The sequence below is a fragment of the Lygodium microphyllum genome, chromosome 9, assembly GCF_053477565.2.
Source record: "Lygodium microphyllum isolate KBCC chromosome 9, Lygodium_microphyllum_v1.1.10, whole genome shotgun sequence".
NCBI classification, from domain to species: Eukaryota; Viridiplantae; Streptophyta; class Polypodiopsida; order Schizaeales; family Lygodiaceae; genus Lygodium; species Lygodium microphyllum.
This window is the reverse complement of record NC_141143.1, coordinates 2,024,256-2,041,595: the sequence shown is the minus strand read 5'-3', so window position 1 is coordinate 2,041,595 and position 17,340 is coordinate 2,024,256. Positions and strand designations below refer to the sequence as shown.

At 38.7% G+C, this 17,340-nt stretch overlaps 1 pseudogene; it reads left to right on the top strand.

The window, feature by feature from the left end:
* The first annotated feature begins 9,424 nt into the window (after nt 1-9,424).
* Nucleotides 9,425-10,243, top strand: LOC148030748 (uncharacterized; annotated as a pseudogene).
* The last annotated feature ends 7,097 nt before the right edge of the window (nt 10,244-17,340 follow it).

Genomic DNA, 17,340 nt, shown 5'->3' with positions numbered 1-17,340 from the left:
AAATGACAACTGGCCCATCTGTAGACTGATGCATATCATAAAGTAGCTTATGCAACCAAGCTACCTCACATGCAGCCATTGCTGCACCCCTGTACTCAGCCTTTGTGCTCGACAAGGCAACTGTAGGTTGTTTCTTGCTGCTCCAAGTGACTACAGCACTCCCAAAAGAGAACACATATCCATTGGTAGATCGTCTATTAGAAATACTACCAGCCCAATCAGCATCAGTGTATCCATGCAACTGTATCTGAACCCCAGTCTCATAAAGTAGTCCATACTGCAATGTGGACTTCACATACCTGAGTATGCATCTAGCCGCATCTAAATGCGGTTTCCTTGGAGCCTGCATAAACTGACTTACCAATCCAACAGCATAGCTCAAATCTGGCCTGGTAATAGTCATATAAATCAAACTTCCTACTATGCATCTGTACAGAGTAGGGTCTTCCAGAAGCTCACATGCATCTGCGCTCAACTTCACATTCTGCTCCAAAGGAACTGAAATAGGCTTACAGCCTATCATCCCATATTTGGATAGCATGTCCAATCCATACTGCCTCTGTAAGAGCCATATCCCACTTGGTGATCTAATCACCTCAATGCCTAAGAAAACACAGCTCTCCCAAATCCTTCATCTCAAACTTCTGCTTCAATAGCATTTTCACATGAAGGATATCTTCATCACTATCACCTCTGATAATCAAATCATCAACATAAATGACAAGCAGCATAATACCTTTCTCTGTTTTTCTCACATAAAGTGAGAAATTTGCCTTGGAAATCTGACAGCCAATAGTGACAAGATACTGTCCTATCTTGTCAGACCATGCTCTAGGTGCTTGCTTCAAGCCATACAATGCTTTCTTCAACCTGCAAACAAACTCAGGATGAACAACATGTACATAACCTGGTGGCTGCTCCATATATACATCTTCTTGTAAATCACCATGCAAGAAGGCATTCTTTACATCCATTTGATGTAAATACCATTCCTTTGATGCAGCCATAGCAATGACTGCTTTTACGGTTGCCATCCTTGCAACCGAACTGAATGTTTCTTCATAATCAATGCCATATGTTTGTGCATACCCCTTGACTACTAATCTTGCCTTGTATCTGTTCACAGAACCATCTGCATTGTGCTTCACCTTATATACCCACTTACAACCAATTGCATTCTTACCTTTAGGCAAAGGTACCAATTCCCATGTAGCATTTACTTCCAAGGCATCCATTTCTTCATCCATGGATTTCTCCCATTTTTCTTTTCCCATGGCTTGCTCAAAAGAAGTGGGTTCTGGTTCCTATATCACTTTGACCATATATGCATAGTGAATGGCTGTAAATCCATCATATTTCATCCTATCCACAAGATACCTAGCTTTAGTAGACCTGCGCAAAGTAGGTTCACTCCCAGGTACTCTCAAAACATCCCTGGTCTTCCTTACTCCAGGTGTAACAATAGAAGGAATACCCAACTCATCATCAATGCTCTGTTCTGAGCCATTGGATTCACCATCCACATAAGAATGACCTGCATTCACATCAAACATGGGCTGATCTACCTTCTCTTTTCCTTTTCGTGATACCTGCATACCACTATCTGCATTGCTTTGAGAAGGTTCTCCTGATCTCAATCTGCCTGTCCATGGTGAAGAATGTGAACCACTGCTACAGGACGCTCCAGGTCCACTAATATCTTGTGACTGCTGCTGTGAATTCTGTGCAGCATTACCATTTTGTGCATCTACATCATCAATCACATTTACTGGTATATACCAGCTACTCATCTCATAAAAAACAACATCTTTGCTCACTGTAAACTTACGAGTAGAAGGGTTATAATATCTATACCTAGAGTTACCACGTCCTCCTCCATAGGACTGGTTTTCTTGAGTTTGCTGCATATTTTGATTTCTACCACGGCCTCCAGATCGGCCTCCTCTACCTCTGCCTCTACCTCTTCCAGCATTTGAGTAGAAGACAGCTTCTTTTGAAGTTCCTCCTAAAGAAGATGCACTACCATTTCTCTGCTCCTCAGAAATTAGAAGAGCAATCAACTCCTCAAAATCAGGAAATCTTTCACGGACTGAAATGGATGTTTGGAACTGTGCATAATCCTTTCCTAGACCATTCAAGGTCACAGAAACTAAATCATCATCTTCCACTGGCGACCCAATGGAAGCAAGTGCATCTGCAATCTTCTTCACCTTCATGTGGTAGTCATTGATGCTCATATTTTCTCTTTGCACATTGTGCAACTCTTGCTTGAGTTGCATTTTCATGGCTTGCGTATTTGTGCTATACATTTTTGACAAAGTATCCCATGCCTCCTTTGGCGTACTTGCATCTTGAATATGCACAATCATAGAGTCTGAAATGCTGATAGACAGCTAGTACATAACTTTCATGGCTCTCTCATGCCATGCTTTAAATGCTTGCATTTGCTGTTGATTGGGAACATCAGGAAGAACTGGTTCTTCTCCATTTCCTACAACAAATTCTCAATATCCTTTTCCCATAAGGAAATTCGTCATTCTAAACTTCCATGCTTGGAAGTTGTTCTTGTCAAGCTTTTCAGTGACAATCTATGAAAGAGAATCAGACGCCATTACAGAACACTGCAAAAAATTCTGTCACTGCAAAGAACACAACTTCAGCCTCACAAGGGCAAATATGCAAAACTGATGAAAGTGGTATTTGACCACACAATCACTTCCTAGTGACGATTTTGCATCAACAAGCAACAAGGATGATTCTGTAACTTCCAATGTCTATGCACATAGGCATACGATGCAATTTCTATAGTAACTTTTCACCGACCTGTAGAACAATGGTTGCATAGCATAAAACATGACCTTTTTCTGAGTGCATGCAGAACACTTCTGCCTCCAAAACGGGCCCCGAAATGGCCTCAAATAAAAAAAACTGAGACAATACACTCTTGCACTTTCCGGCTTCACCGCGAAGGGTGTCTCAACCTGAGACAATACACTCTTGCACTTTCCGGCTGTGCTACCTGCAGAGACTTGCTCCCAAAACAGAAAAATGAAAGCAACACTGGTCCTCTTACCAGAACACCGCGAACTTGGCTTGCTTTCTTGAGCTCCTTACCACGAACAAGGCTCTGATACCATGTCAAGATTGTGGGAGAGAAGGAAGGAGTCTCACTTGTAGCTTTCTTGCTTGCACAATGGGAGAATACACACAAAGGTGGAGGCTGAAAACAGTTTTCCTCTTCTTAGTTGTGTAAGCCAAAAAAAACTCAAGTACATAGAAATAGAAGAACCCTATATATGGGTCTCAAACCAAATTCAACTAACTAAGGTGGCATACTAACTGAGCCACGAACTAGAGTAGATAAGGATAGCTCATCTAGTTATTATTCATGGGCGGTGTACCAACCGCATCTGCAATTGACAAGTCAATGACATAAATGCACAATGGTCACCCTGGCATATCACGAGTGGAGCTCGATATCTCAACAAGAGGTGGATGGAAGAATAGAGGTTCTAGAAATTCTGCTCTATTTTTTGCCATTATTGTGTCAAAACAGGCCATATTGCAGCCCATTGTCATGCTAAGAAGGATGATATTCGCAGTGGTAAATTGCAGCAAGGAAACTATGCATCGTCTTCACGACAGTATGAAGACAAAAATGAGCGCTTGTTTGTTATGCAGTATATGATGAATGTAGTTACAAGAAAGGGGACATATGATGATGTATGGCATGTCGATTCAGGTGCATATAATCATATGACCAGTCATGTTGAATGGTTTGGAGAAATGCAAGACTTAAAAAATCCAGGTTATGTGTAGGCGGGTGATGATTCCTGCCACCCAATTTCACACATTGGAAAGGTTCCCTTGTCTTTGCATGATGGCCAGACAAAGAGTTTGACAGATGTATTACATGTGCCATCAATCACAAAGAATCTAGTGTCTGTTGGCCAAATGGTAGAGTAAGGGTTGCAGGTCCGATTCAATGTAAAATGTTATTTTGTCGAAAACTTTAATGATAAGTGCATGCTGTTGGTTGCAAAAGGAAGCAGAGTTGGCCGCATGTTCACTTTAGATGATACTAGAATTCTTGCAATGGATGCTGTTGTATGCTAAAGGAAAAGGAGTAGTTGCAGATATTGAGATATGGCATAAACGTATTGGACATGCAAATGTGCAAAGGTTGAAATTAATGCAGTCTAAAGGATTGGTTACACAGTTGCCTTCTTTTAAAGTTAGAGAATTGCATAAAGTTTGTGAAGTATGCCAATTTGGTAAGCAGGCAAGACAACCCTTCTCGCATGACAAAGAAGTGAGCAGAAATATTCTTGATGTAGTGCATACAGATGTTTGGGGGCTGACACACAATGTATCTCTTGATGGTAGAAAATACTTTGTCACATTTATTGATGACTGTTCAAAGAAGCTATGGGTATATTGCATGAAGGAAAAGAGTGATGTATTTGAGCACTTCAAATCTTTCAAGGCAGTTGTTGAAACAAAAATAGGCTTGAAAGTAAAGTGCTTGAGATGAGATGGAGGGGGAGAGTACCTCTCTAAAGAGTTTAGTTTCTTCTTGAGGACTCATGGGATAAAGAGGAAATTTACTTGTAGGTATACCCCACAACAAAATGGGGTTGCATAAAGAAAAAACAAGCATATTGCAGAAGTTGCACGAGAGTTAATGGTTGAAAAGAATATGCCAAAACATTTTTGGTCTGAAGTTGTTCATATTGCTATCTATACTATGAACAAAACCCCCACAGTTGTAGTTTATGGGATGACTCTCTAAGAATGCTTTACTAGCAAGAATCCCGATGTATCACACTTGAAGGTATTTGGATGCGTTGCATATGTTCATGTGCTAGATGAGCTAGGAAAGAAGCTTGATCCAAAGGCTGAAGAATGTATTTTTATTGGATACTCTTTAGAGCAGAAAGGGTATTGTTGTTATAACCCTGTTAGAGGTGAGTTCAGAGTGATCATGGACATTATTTTTTATGAGATGAGCAGTTGGTATGCATCTACTGGTGATGTATTGGATGATGATCATGATCATGATAGCTATCTGTAGAAAGAAAAGCAAGAATCACGAAGTCTTAGTGGACTAGAAACATCATCTGGTACTACACCTACAATGAGCCCTTGGTTTGGGAGACTAAGGAGTAGCCCCACATCTTCAGGTATATCTATAAGTATTGCACGAAAAGACAAAGGAAAGAAGAAAGTACTGGATGGTAATGATGCATCTACTAGTCATTTGGGGTTTGATGGAGATTCTAGTGGTTCAAAGAGTTTCGATGATGAGCTTGGTATTCCTTCAATCAGGACACCAAGTGTACTAAGAACTCATAGTAATGTAAAGGCTCCATTGAGTGATCCAGTGGTACACAGGTCTAGCAAGGCAAGATACCCTATTAAAAGGTTTGGCTTTGAAGGTTATGCAGCTCACCATTATTCTTATATGGTGAAACTAGTTGAGGATGTTGAGCCCACTTGTTTTGAGGATGTTATTAGTCATGCTCACTGGGATGCAACAATAGATGAGGAGATGGTTGTACTAGAAGCCAATAAGAATTGGGATTTGGTACCCTTTCCTAAGGAAAAGAAAGCTATTGGGTGTAAGTGGATTTACAAAGTCAAGCATAATGTCACTGGTTAAGTTAACAGGTATAAGGCTAGGCTAGTTGTTGCAAAAGGCTATGCTTAAACATATGGCATAGATTATGAAGAGACATTCAGTCCACTTGCTAGGATGGCAACTGTTAGCTGTGTGATTGCCTTGGCAGCAGCCAAAGGTTGGAGTTTGCAATAAATGGATGTTAAGAATGACTTCTTGCATGGTGAATTTCAAGAAGTGTATATGGAGCAGCCAGCAGGTTATGAGGATCTAGAGCATCCCACATATGTGTACAAGTTAAAGAAGGTGCTCTATGGACTGAAGCAAGCACCTAGAGCATGGTCTGACAAGATTGGAGAGTATCTTGTCAATATTGGATTTTGTATTTCTAATGCTGATCACTCACTTTATGTGAGAAAGGGATATGCAGCTTTGGTCATCATAGTCATCTATGTGGATGACTTGATTATTATAGGTGACAGTGCCAATGGGATTGCTGAAGTTAAGGACTTCTTGAAGAAGAAGTTTGAGATGAAGGATTTGGGTGAGTAGAGATACTTTCTTGGTATTGAGGTGATCAGATGTGATGATGGTATATGGCTATCACAAAGGCAGTATGGCTTGGATATGCTATCCAAGTATGGTATGACAACATGTAAGCCCCTTTCAGTACCATTGAAGCAAAATGTGAAGTTGAGTGCTGATGTTAGGGATGTGATAGAAGACCCTACTATGTTCAGGAGGATAGTAGGGAGTTTGATTTACATGACTATCACAAGGCCAGACTTAAGCTATGTTGTTGTCCTTGTCAGTCAGTTTATGCAGATGCCTAGAAAGCTTCATTTGGATGTAGTTAGATGTATATTGAGGTATGTGAAGTCCACTTTACATTATGGACTTTTTTATGAGGCAGGTAATGACGTACAGGTCTTTGGATACACAGATGTAGATTGGGTAGGTAGCATGTCAGACAAAAGATCTACAAGTGGATTCATGTTTTCCCTTGGTAGTGCAGCAGTTACATGGAGTAGCAAAAAGAAACCTGCGGTTGCTTTATTGAGTATAGAGGTTGAGTATAGAGGTGCTGCTATGGCAGCATGTGAGGTGGTATGGTTGAAAAAGTTATTAGATGATTTGGACCTGCAGGGAGATGGTCCAGTTATTATTCATTGTGACAACGTGAGCAGCATACAGCTAGCTAGGATTCCAGTGTTCCATGCTAGGACAAAACACATTGAGGTGCACTACCACTTTGTGAGAGAGAAGGTACTTGCAGGAGAGATTGACTTAGTATATGTTAGGACACAGGATCAGATGGCTGACATTTTCACACAAGGCATTGGATGCAAAGAAGCTTCGAAAGTTTCGAATCTTACTTGGAGTTGTAAAGATAGAGTTGAGCTTGAGGGGGAGTGTTGAGATGGCAAGCTCAACACATGCAGACATTGATGATGGACCGCCTGGCTAGATGGGTCCGCATGTCTACACTTAGCATGTTGGACCTGGTCATTATGATACTCACATGGACACTAACTTATCACTTATTATATTTAGTTTGTTACACCTACCTACAACTGGCAAAGATATAGTGCCAGTCGATTAGTGTAGTCTACTATGCACTGTTTGACTTAGTAGACCACTTTCCTTTATGTTGTATCTTATCTATTCTTTGTGTACATTGTATAGTGTGTGGAAGAAGAAGAAGAAATCATCAAAAAAACGTTTTGTCCTCCATCTCTCTTCTTGTGTTCTTGAGTGAGCTTCCTCTTGTGTATACAGTGTGTGTTTGGCTCAACAGCTCAAGTCCGTCCCCCCAGCACAAGATTCTTGACAATAGCTAGGTTAGACACTATTTTTTTAGTGCATTCAAAATTTTGTGTGTTGCATAGTTTGTGTGATTACATGGCATGGATTCCGGATTTGCACTTGTTTTCAAATCAATTGTGACTGAAGACGAAGTTCAATTTCAAAGCATGCTTTCACATAGGACATATTGCATGGTATCAAAGCAAGTATATCTGAGAAATAGTTGTTGAGAATTAGGTAATCACACCCAATGTAGCCTCTTTGTATGGAGCAATTGGGCCAAGGGAAATGCAAGAAATGTAGGAGAAGGGATTGAATCCCATAAGCACAGTGGTGAGAAGTGCTACCTACCCAAAAGACTATAAAGCATTGTACTTTCCTATCATTTGAATGGAATGTCATTGTAAATTTTGTCCCTTTAGTCATGTCCTTGTCTACACACACAAGATTGTGTTTATGAGTCTAAGCTTCCATCTTGGAACCTAATTCACTTGTGTGACAGACATTATCTCTAAGTCAATGTTATCATGAGTCTTCTCTTTCTCTTTCATTTGCCATAGCCATGCTCTAGATCCATGCTTCTCAACAATAGTCACAGTGCTATACATGTGTAATGCAAAGGATCCTTTGAGAGAATAAAATACTTGTGCATTCAAGATGGTTTGCCCAAGGACCACTTAGAAGTCACACAATCTCATGTCCTTGATGGATGCTATGTTCTTTCATTAGGGAACATGAGCTTTGCATCTGATTTGGAGTTACAAAATATTCTAGAAGCCCCTCAAGATAAATTGGAGACTAGCTTGTAGTTTGTAGATCTTTTGATTTCTTGCAATGAGCTGGGTGCTCATAGCCAAGTGGCTATCAATGACTTAAAATAAGGGGAGTAGTCGGCCTTGATTTGAAGTGGAGGTAGAGGATGACACATGTATGGGGTGATGCTGATTGGTAGGGAAAGTCCATTGCATACTTATGGGGGCTCCATTGACTGCAAGGAAATGGAGAGCTTCAACGTAGATTATTTTGGCTAAGTATTGCAAGCTCAAGCTATCAATATGTGATTAGGAATGAAACGTCACAACAGAAGTTTAGAGGTTGCTACATGGATTTAAGAATAGGTTGGCGATTCTTCTAAGGAGGCGCTTTGTAGTAGTGGGGATTGTAGTCATAATACATATCATTGTGCACATACTGTTCTATTTTAAGCATTAGAGTTGGAATATTCATAAAAAATTAGGAACCTTTGAATGAATGGGAAAGGTGGTTGGAGAGTTTGAGGGTAAAAGACGCCTTTAATTGTGAGATGGGTTGCTCACCTAGTCAAAATCATGAGGACCACTATTTATGGAAGTCTTTGTAAGATTTGGGAAGGTGGAGAAAAGTGCATCTATTGTTGTATTCGTTGAGTGTTGAGAGGTAAGGTTAAGAATTGTAATTTAACGAAGAAAATGTGTTTGCATCATGCTTGATACCTAGGCTAGACACTATTTTTTTAGTGCATTCATTGTTTTGCATATTGCATTGTTTGTGTGATTGCATGGCATGGAGTCCATATTTGTACTTGCTTTCAAATCAAGTGTGACACTGAGCATAGAGTTCAATTCCAAAGCATGTTTTCATATAGGAAATATTGCATGGTATCAATTTAGGTATATCTAAGAAATAAACAGGGTGTTGTTCATGTGAATTGCAAAGGATCATTTGAGAGAATAAAATATTTGTGCCTTCAAAATAGCTTGCAAAATGACCATTTAGAAGTCACACAATCTCATGTCCTTGATGGCTGCGACGTTCTTTCATTAGGGCCCATGAGCTTTGTGACAACACCTAGAAACATGAAAAACTTGCAAACTTTTTTAACAAACTTGTATCAATCTAACATATTATTACCATATTTTTGAATTAATTTGATATAGGTGTGGTGGTAGTCATTGTCTTTGGAGAATGATCTTCATAGTCTAGGCAAAAGGAAAATGTTGGTTCAAAGGAAGTTATTGCATGAGAAGCAGGTGTAATTTAGATTTTTGGGCCCGTTTATGTGCAAGAATGGCTGAGGAGTATGAGTTCTTACATATAGGCATTGGTGACTTACTTAGAGCAGAAGTAAAGAAGAATTCTAGCATAGGGAAGAAAGTGTTAGAGCTTATGAAGGAAGGAAATTTGGTCCCAAAGCACATCCCCTTGAATCTTTTGAAAGCTAACATGAAAACTAAGCTCAACGTCGTTGTGGATGGATATCCTAAAACACTCTAACAAGCAACTACTTTTGAGAAAGATGTTTGCCACATGGATATGGTGGTTTACCTTGAGCGCCCTAGTGATAAAATGGAGGAAAGGCTTCTACATTGTGCACAAAGTAGTGAGTAGATCATAAGTCAGAGATCATCCAAAAGAATTTGGATACTTTCAATTTTGAGTACCTCCCTGTAGTTTTACACTTTGAGGCTTTACATCCTTGAAACTTTAGGATGATCAAAGCTCGTTCATTACAAAAAATGGAGGTGTTTTTGGAAGTTGCAAGCCATCTTAAAGAGATGTTTGGTTTATGAGGTCAAGAGCATCTTTATGCATAAGAAACATGATTGCACCCAAATAGTGTACATCTTTATTTTAGGTGGACTGGGTAGTGGAAAAGGGACCGAATGCAAACAAACGGTGAGAAACTTTGGATACACACATATCTCAACTTGAGACTTACTTTGAAACAAGGTGAAGTTTGCAATAAGTCTTGGAAAAGATGGGGAGAAAATCATGAAGATCGTTGCAACCAAATGGGGGAGGGGCAGAATTTGGAAGTTCAAGGAGATTAAAGGTTAGGAGAAGAATATTAATTTGAAGGAGAAAAAATAAAAAATAAAAGGGGGGGCCTTTGGGTAGTAGAATTGTGTGATGAGAAGAGACACCATGGAGAAGGAGAGAATGTCCATCTTGAGGCCATTGAGAAAGAAAAAGGACGTGAGGTAGAAGTAGATGAGGGATGCCAAGAAGGGAAGGGACATAAGAAAATGATGGTGTAGGAAGGGGGTGTTAGAAAAGTGGCCACATGGATATGAAGGAAGAGAGGAGATTTTCGAAATACTAGGGTATGAGAGGAAGGCGCCACTGTGAGCATCAATCAGCTTCTTCATCTCCTCTCATCAATCCTCATTCTCTTCATCATGCTTCCTATTGCCTTTTTAGCCGAGAGGGAGAGGAAGAGAAGAAAGGAATTGAGTTGGTCATCGCCATCTTCATTTCCTCTCAACCTCCATAGCCATTGCTTTCATCATTGCCTCCTTTCGGTTCAACAATGACACATAATACCCCCAAGCAAGCAATATAAAACTAATCTATTGCAAATTAATGATACAGAAGCAAAAGGCTCGGTGATCGGTGTTGATGAATTGTCATTCTCTTTCCTCTTCTCAAATCCATGGATCATTTATCTTTTATTGTATTCTAATCGAGGCGGCATTAGTTGAGACAATCCTAGGACATGGAGGATCCAATAGACGACAATATGGTAGTCCATTTTGATTAGTTGATGGAAAAGAAACCATTTATTAGGCCTCTCCTTTAACCTTTGTAACAAGAATACATTAAAAGAACCATTAGGCCCTAATTCTTACATACTATGTAAAGTACAATTGTGCAAACACAAACTATGAGATGTCAAGGACAGAGAGAAGTGGAAGAAATTATGGAGTGATCAAATTGGTAGATATCCTTTCTTGGATTGCTAGACTGCGAAGAGACGACTTCTAAAGGCATGATTACGATCTGCATATTACCAAGTGTCTTGTTTAGTTTAACAAAAATAAACAGTGCAACATTAAAATTTTCTTAGCTTAAATTTATTACGCAATGCTTCAAAGCCTAATTTCTCACTTTGAATGGGTGGTTATATTTATTTATCTCTGATTTAATTTTTAAAAAATAGAAGAATACTAACAATGCTTGAAAACTGTTCTAAAATTGTCTATAAAAATTATTATAAAACTTATAAGTGAATATTTATTACATTTTATATTTTTCTGATAAATTTTACACCATAATTTCTTTTTCTTTTTTGAGAATTTTAATAGAATATTTAGTATTTTTTTAAAATTTAAAAAGTGATTTTTAAATAAAATAAGAGTTTTTATTGATACAAAAGTATGTTTCCATATCATAAAGTGATGGTATTTCATGAAGAAGTTAAGAATACTATTCTTGATTTTTAGTAAAAGTTCTAAAATTTTAGAGAAAAAATAAAATTAAATACATTTTCCAAGAAAATATTCACATGAGAACATTGTGTTTGTGCTTTTATACAAAATAAGAACATATGCACTACGCTAAACTTGTGTGAAATAGGGATAAGAAAAATGTATGATAATTATTTTATTAATTTTAATATTGATAAATTGGTTGTGATCAATAAAAAATAAATAATATGGGATAAATTTTAATTAAAATGTTATATAAAATTTTACAAACAAAACTTAAATTCATAGTTGATTAATGTGATGACATGAGGATAAGCCTCGGTATCAAGTTGAAATTCTATATTCTATTTCATAAACATCATTTGGATGCTTGAACTTAATCAAGAGAGGAGGGCCAATAGTGAATTTACCAATTAGGAAAAATTCCAGGTTTCTAAAGAAAATGAATTTTATGTGTGGATACGCTAGAGGGGGAAATGAGATTTTATTCATCTTGTTTTCTACTTAGTTTTATAAGAAATAAAAGAATGACGTGTTTATCGAATTTGAAATGAATAAATTGTTTAAAAATTTTAAAGCACGACGATGAATTTCATTTTTACGGAGAGGGGTACTTATGTATTGAAAATGAAATTAAGATTTTTGGGTTTTAAGGAATGTTCAATTGATTTCTTTTGAACATTTTCATTTTAACCATAAATAAAAATAAATAATTTATTAAAAGGTAGAGAAAACTATAATAAAGAATTTAAATGGAGTATAACTATAGATAAAAAAGATCTATATTCAAAAACAAACTTCTTTAAAGTTCAACAAACTACAACTTTCGAATAAACCGCCACGAGTATGGCACGAGTAAGTTATGAGGAGCCGTCCTCGAAAGATAGGGGGAGACTATAGTTTTCCTAGGATTGGAATTCTAGTGCCCAATCTAGAGACCTACCTATGAGCGATTATTAAACAAAGAGAAATAAAAGAATCTGAGTAGACTCACTTATTTCTTAGACATTGAGCGATATTAGTTTGACTAGTACATCAAAAGAGTGTCATAAATACCTGGAAGGCTAGACAGAGTTATCGAAATTAGTGACAAATATCACCTATCTAGTGCAACAATTCTTTGGAGTTCACTTAGAAACTTAGCTAAAAGTGACTTGGTTTTTGGTCGGTCACTTTGGATTTGATGTGGAGTTACAAAATATTATCAAGTCCTCTCAAGATAAATTGGAGACTATCTTGCAATTTATAGCTCTTTTGATTTTTTGGAATGAGCCAAAGGTTGAAAGCCAAGTGGCTATCAAGGCCTTAAAATAAGGGGAGTAGTCGGCCTTGATTTGAAGTGGAGGTAGAGGATGATAATGTATGGGCTGATGCTGATTGGCACAGAAAGTCCACTACATGTTTATGGGGGCTCCATTGACTGCGAGGAGTTGGAGAGCTTGGACGTAGATTATGTTGGTCGGGTATTGCAAGCTCAAGTTATTGATATGTGAAGAGGGAAAAAATGTCAATGTAGAAGTTGAAAGGTTGCTGCATGGATTTGAGAGTAGGCTGGTGATTCTGAGGAGGCTTTTTGTAGTAGTGGGGATTGTAGTCTCAAGCAGACATAGTATAGAAAGAGCCAGTTTGGCTACTATTTTGAATATGGTGGTTGTTTCTCAAAACAATAACACTCTAAAGGGGAGGTGCATCTTATGATGGTCATTGATGATAGTGCATAGTGTGGACACTATATAGTGAGAATGTGGTTTGGTGGCACCACATGCACACTTGTTTTTGGGTGATCTGAGTGATGAAAATGAATTGTCTTGGGTATCAATGAGTACAGCTCTAGATTTGCAAACCTTTGAAATTGAACAAGATTTTACAATAGCATAAAAAAGTCTTTATTTTAGTCAGGAACAAGAAGAATGCTGCCGTGAGGAGAAGCAACACTGGGTGCTAGATGTGAAGCAATAACAAACTGCTCTACATGTGTATGTGATTTTCGAACATTCCTAAGATGGCATCATTGTAGGAACTGTGGTGATGTATTTTGTGACAAGTGAATTTGTGGAAGAATATCATTAATTTTAGATGAAGATACACTAGTTATTCATGTGTGTGATCACTATGTGGTAGATGTAACTCAAGGACTAAGTAATGCAAGAGAGTTTAGTAACAAGCCACTTCCATGAAGTAATGAAGATCTAGCAAAGAAAATTGAGGAGGAGCTAGAATGTAATGCCTCAAATAGGCCAAGTGTTATGGCTTGATTAAATAATGAAGCTTCCTAGCATGCATTATTTCAATCACAAAAAGACAATCAACTAGGAGAATAACTTACCATCTAATTATTAGCATTGGTTGTATGGAATCATCAGGGGTTGTTTATTATCAGCAAATAGATCTAGAGACAAGTTGTTTGGGAGATCTCTAAAGGATGGCTTCAATGGTTCCATGATGGTTCAGGCTATTAGACATCGATAGCTAGTTCTTAAGGTGGGTGGCCCATGGGGGGATATTAAGCAAGTGCATAAGTGTAGAGAAGCTGTTGAGATATCGAGCTCCACTCGTGATATGCCAGGGTGACCGTTGTGCATTTATGTCACTGACTTGTCAATTGCAGATGCGGTTGGTACATCGGCCATGAATAATAGCTACATGACAGCTATCCTTATCTACTCTAGTTCGTGGCTTAGTTAGTATGCCACCTTAGTTAGTTGAGTTTGGTTTGAGACCCATATATAGGGTTCTTCTATTTCTATGTACTAGAGTTCTTTTGGCTAACACAACTAAGAAGAGGAAAATTGTTTTCAGCCTCCACCTTTGTGTGTATTCCCCCATTGTGCAAGCAAGAAAGCTACAAGTGAGACTCCTTCCTTCTCTCCCACAATCTTGACATGGTATTAGAGCCTTGTTCGTGGTAAGGAGCTCAAGAAAGCAAGCCAAGTTCGTGGAGTTCTGGTAAGAGACCAGTGTTGCTTTCATTCTTCTATTTTGGGAGCAAGTCTCTGCAGGTAGCACAGCCGGGAAGTGCAAGAGTGCATTGTCTCAGGTTGAGACGCCTTTTGCAGTGAAGCAAGAGGGCAGTATATGTTGCGGGAGAGGGCTTTAGCCCTTGATGACCCTGTTTTTTTTTATTTGAGGCTATTTCGGGGCCTGTTTTGGAGGCGGCAGTTTTCTGCATGCACTCAGGAAAAGGCCCAGTTTTATGCTGTGCGACCACTGTTCTATAGGTCAGTGAAAAGTTACTGTAGAAACCACATCGTATGCCTGTGCACAGAGACATTGGGAGTTACAAAATCATCCTTGTTGCCTGTTGATGCAAAATCATCACTAAGAAGTGACTGTGTGGTCAAATACCACTTTCGTCAGTTTTGCAGATTTGCCCTTGTGAGGCTGAAGCTGTGTTCTTTGCAGTGACAGAATTTTTTGCAGTGTTCTGTAATGGCGTCTGATTCTCTCTCACAGATTGTCACTGAAAAGCTTGACAAGAACAACTTCCAAGCATGGAAGTTTAGAATGACGAATTTTCTTATGGGAAAAGGATATTGGGAATTTGTTGCAAGAAATGAAGAAGAACCAGTTCTTGCTGATGTTCCCAATCAACAGCAAATGCAGGCATTCAAAGCATGGCATGAGAGAGCCAGGAAAGTTATGTACTGGCTGACTATCAGCATTTTAGACTCTATGATTGTACATATTTAGGATGCAAGTACGCCAAAGGAGGCATGGGATACTCTGTCAAAAATGTATAGCACAAATACACAAGCTAGGAAAATGCAGCTCAAGCAAGAGTTGCACAATGTGCAAATATGAGCATCAATGACTACCACATGAAGGTGAAGAAGATTGCAGATGCACTTGCTTCCATTGGGTCGCCAGTGGAAGATGATGATTTAGTTTCTGTGACCTTGAATGGTCTAGGAAAGGATTATGCACAGTTCCAAACATCCATTTCCATCCGTGAAAGATTTCCTGATTTTGAGGAGTTGATTGCTCTTCTAATTTCTGAGGAGCAGAGAAATGGTGGTGCATCTTCTTCAGGAGGAACTTCAAAAGAAGCTGTCTTCTACTCAAATGCTGGAAGAGGTAGAGGCAGAGGTAGAGGAGGCCGATCTGGAGGCCGTGGTAGAAATCAGAATATGCAGCAAACTCAAGAAAACCAGTCCTATGGAGGAGGACGTGGTAACTCTAGAGGCAGGGGGAGCCAAAGAGGTCGTGGTGGATGGCAAAGAGGCCAAAATGCAAACAGTAATGTTGAATGCTACTACTATGGTAAAATGGGTCATATGGCTAAAGACTCTTATAAAAAGCAGAATGACATAATGAATGGAAAACTGCAACAAGGGAATTATGCATCTTCTAGTAGACAGGGTGATGATAGAAATGAGCATTTGTTTATGGTGCAGCACATGAACAATTCTGTGACAAGTGCAGAAGAAAGCAACGATGTATGGTATGTTGACTCAGGTGCATCAAACCACATGACAGGTCATGCAGAATGGATGGAGGATGCAAGGAAAATGGAAAAACGAGGATTTGTGGAGACTGGTGATGATACTACACATCCTATTGTGCAGATTGGAAAAATTCATTTGTCTATGCAGGATGGGAAAAAGAAATACATGTCCGATGTATTTCATGTCCCGAATATCACCAAGAATCTGGTTTTTGTTGGTTAAATGGTTGAATAGGGCTTGCAGGTATATGAAAAATAAAGGTCACTTGATAGCAAAAGGAAAGAAGAAGGGCAGAATGTTTACGTTGGATGCAGACATGTCTGAATTGAGTGCAGCAATGTTTGCACATGGGACCGGTGAAGTTGCAGATATTGATATCTGGCATAAACGCATTGGTTGTGTGAATATACAGTGACTTAAATCAATGCAGGCCCAAAATATTGTTGCAGGATTGCCTAAATTCAAGGTTGCAGAAATGCATAAGGTATGTGAAGCCTACCAATTTGGAAAACATGCAAGAAAACCATTTTCTAGACATGTTCAAGAGAGTAAGAAGCCATTGGAATTAATCCACTCTGATGTGTGCACTACTAAAGCTGTATCTCTTGGAGGCTATCATTATTTTGTCACTTTTATTGATGATTATAGCAGAAAAGTTTGGGTGTATTTTATGAAAAAGAAAAGTGAAGTTTTTGGGCATTTCAAAACTCTTAAAGCTATGGTTGAAAAAGAAACAGGCCTGCAAATAAAACACCTAAGGTCAGATGGAGGGGGAGAGTACCTCTTAAATGAGTTTGCAAGGTTCCTGTAGGAGCATGGCATAAAGCAGCAATATTCATGCAGTCATACGCCACAACAAAATGGAATTGCAGAAAAGAAAAATAGGCATATTGGAGAGGTATCTCGTACCATGCTCAACGAAAAAGACTTGCCAGATTTTTACTGGGCTGAAGCAGTTGCTACAGCAGTCTATATAATGAACATGACTCCCACTGTAGCAATACATGGGATGACTTTAGAGGAGAGGTATACTGGTAGGAAACCAGATATTTCTCATTTGAAATTTTTTGGTTGCATTGCCTATGTACATGTGCCAGATGAGTTGAGATCCAAGTTGGATCCAAAAGCTGAGAAGTGCATCTTTATTGGTTACTATCTGCAGCAGAAAGGGTATAGATGCTATAACCCTTCTACTTGTAAGTTTACAGTGAGCAGAGATGTTGTCTTTGATGAGATGAGTAGCTGGTATAAACCAGTAAATGTGATTGATGATGTAGATGTA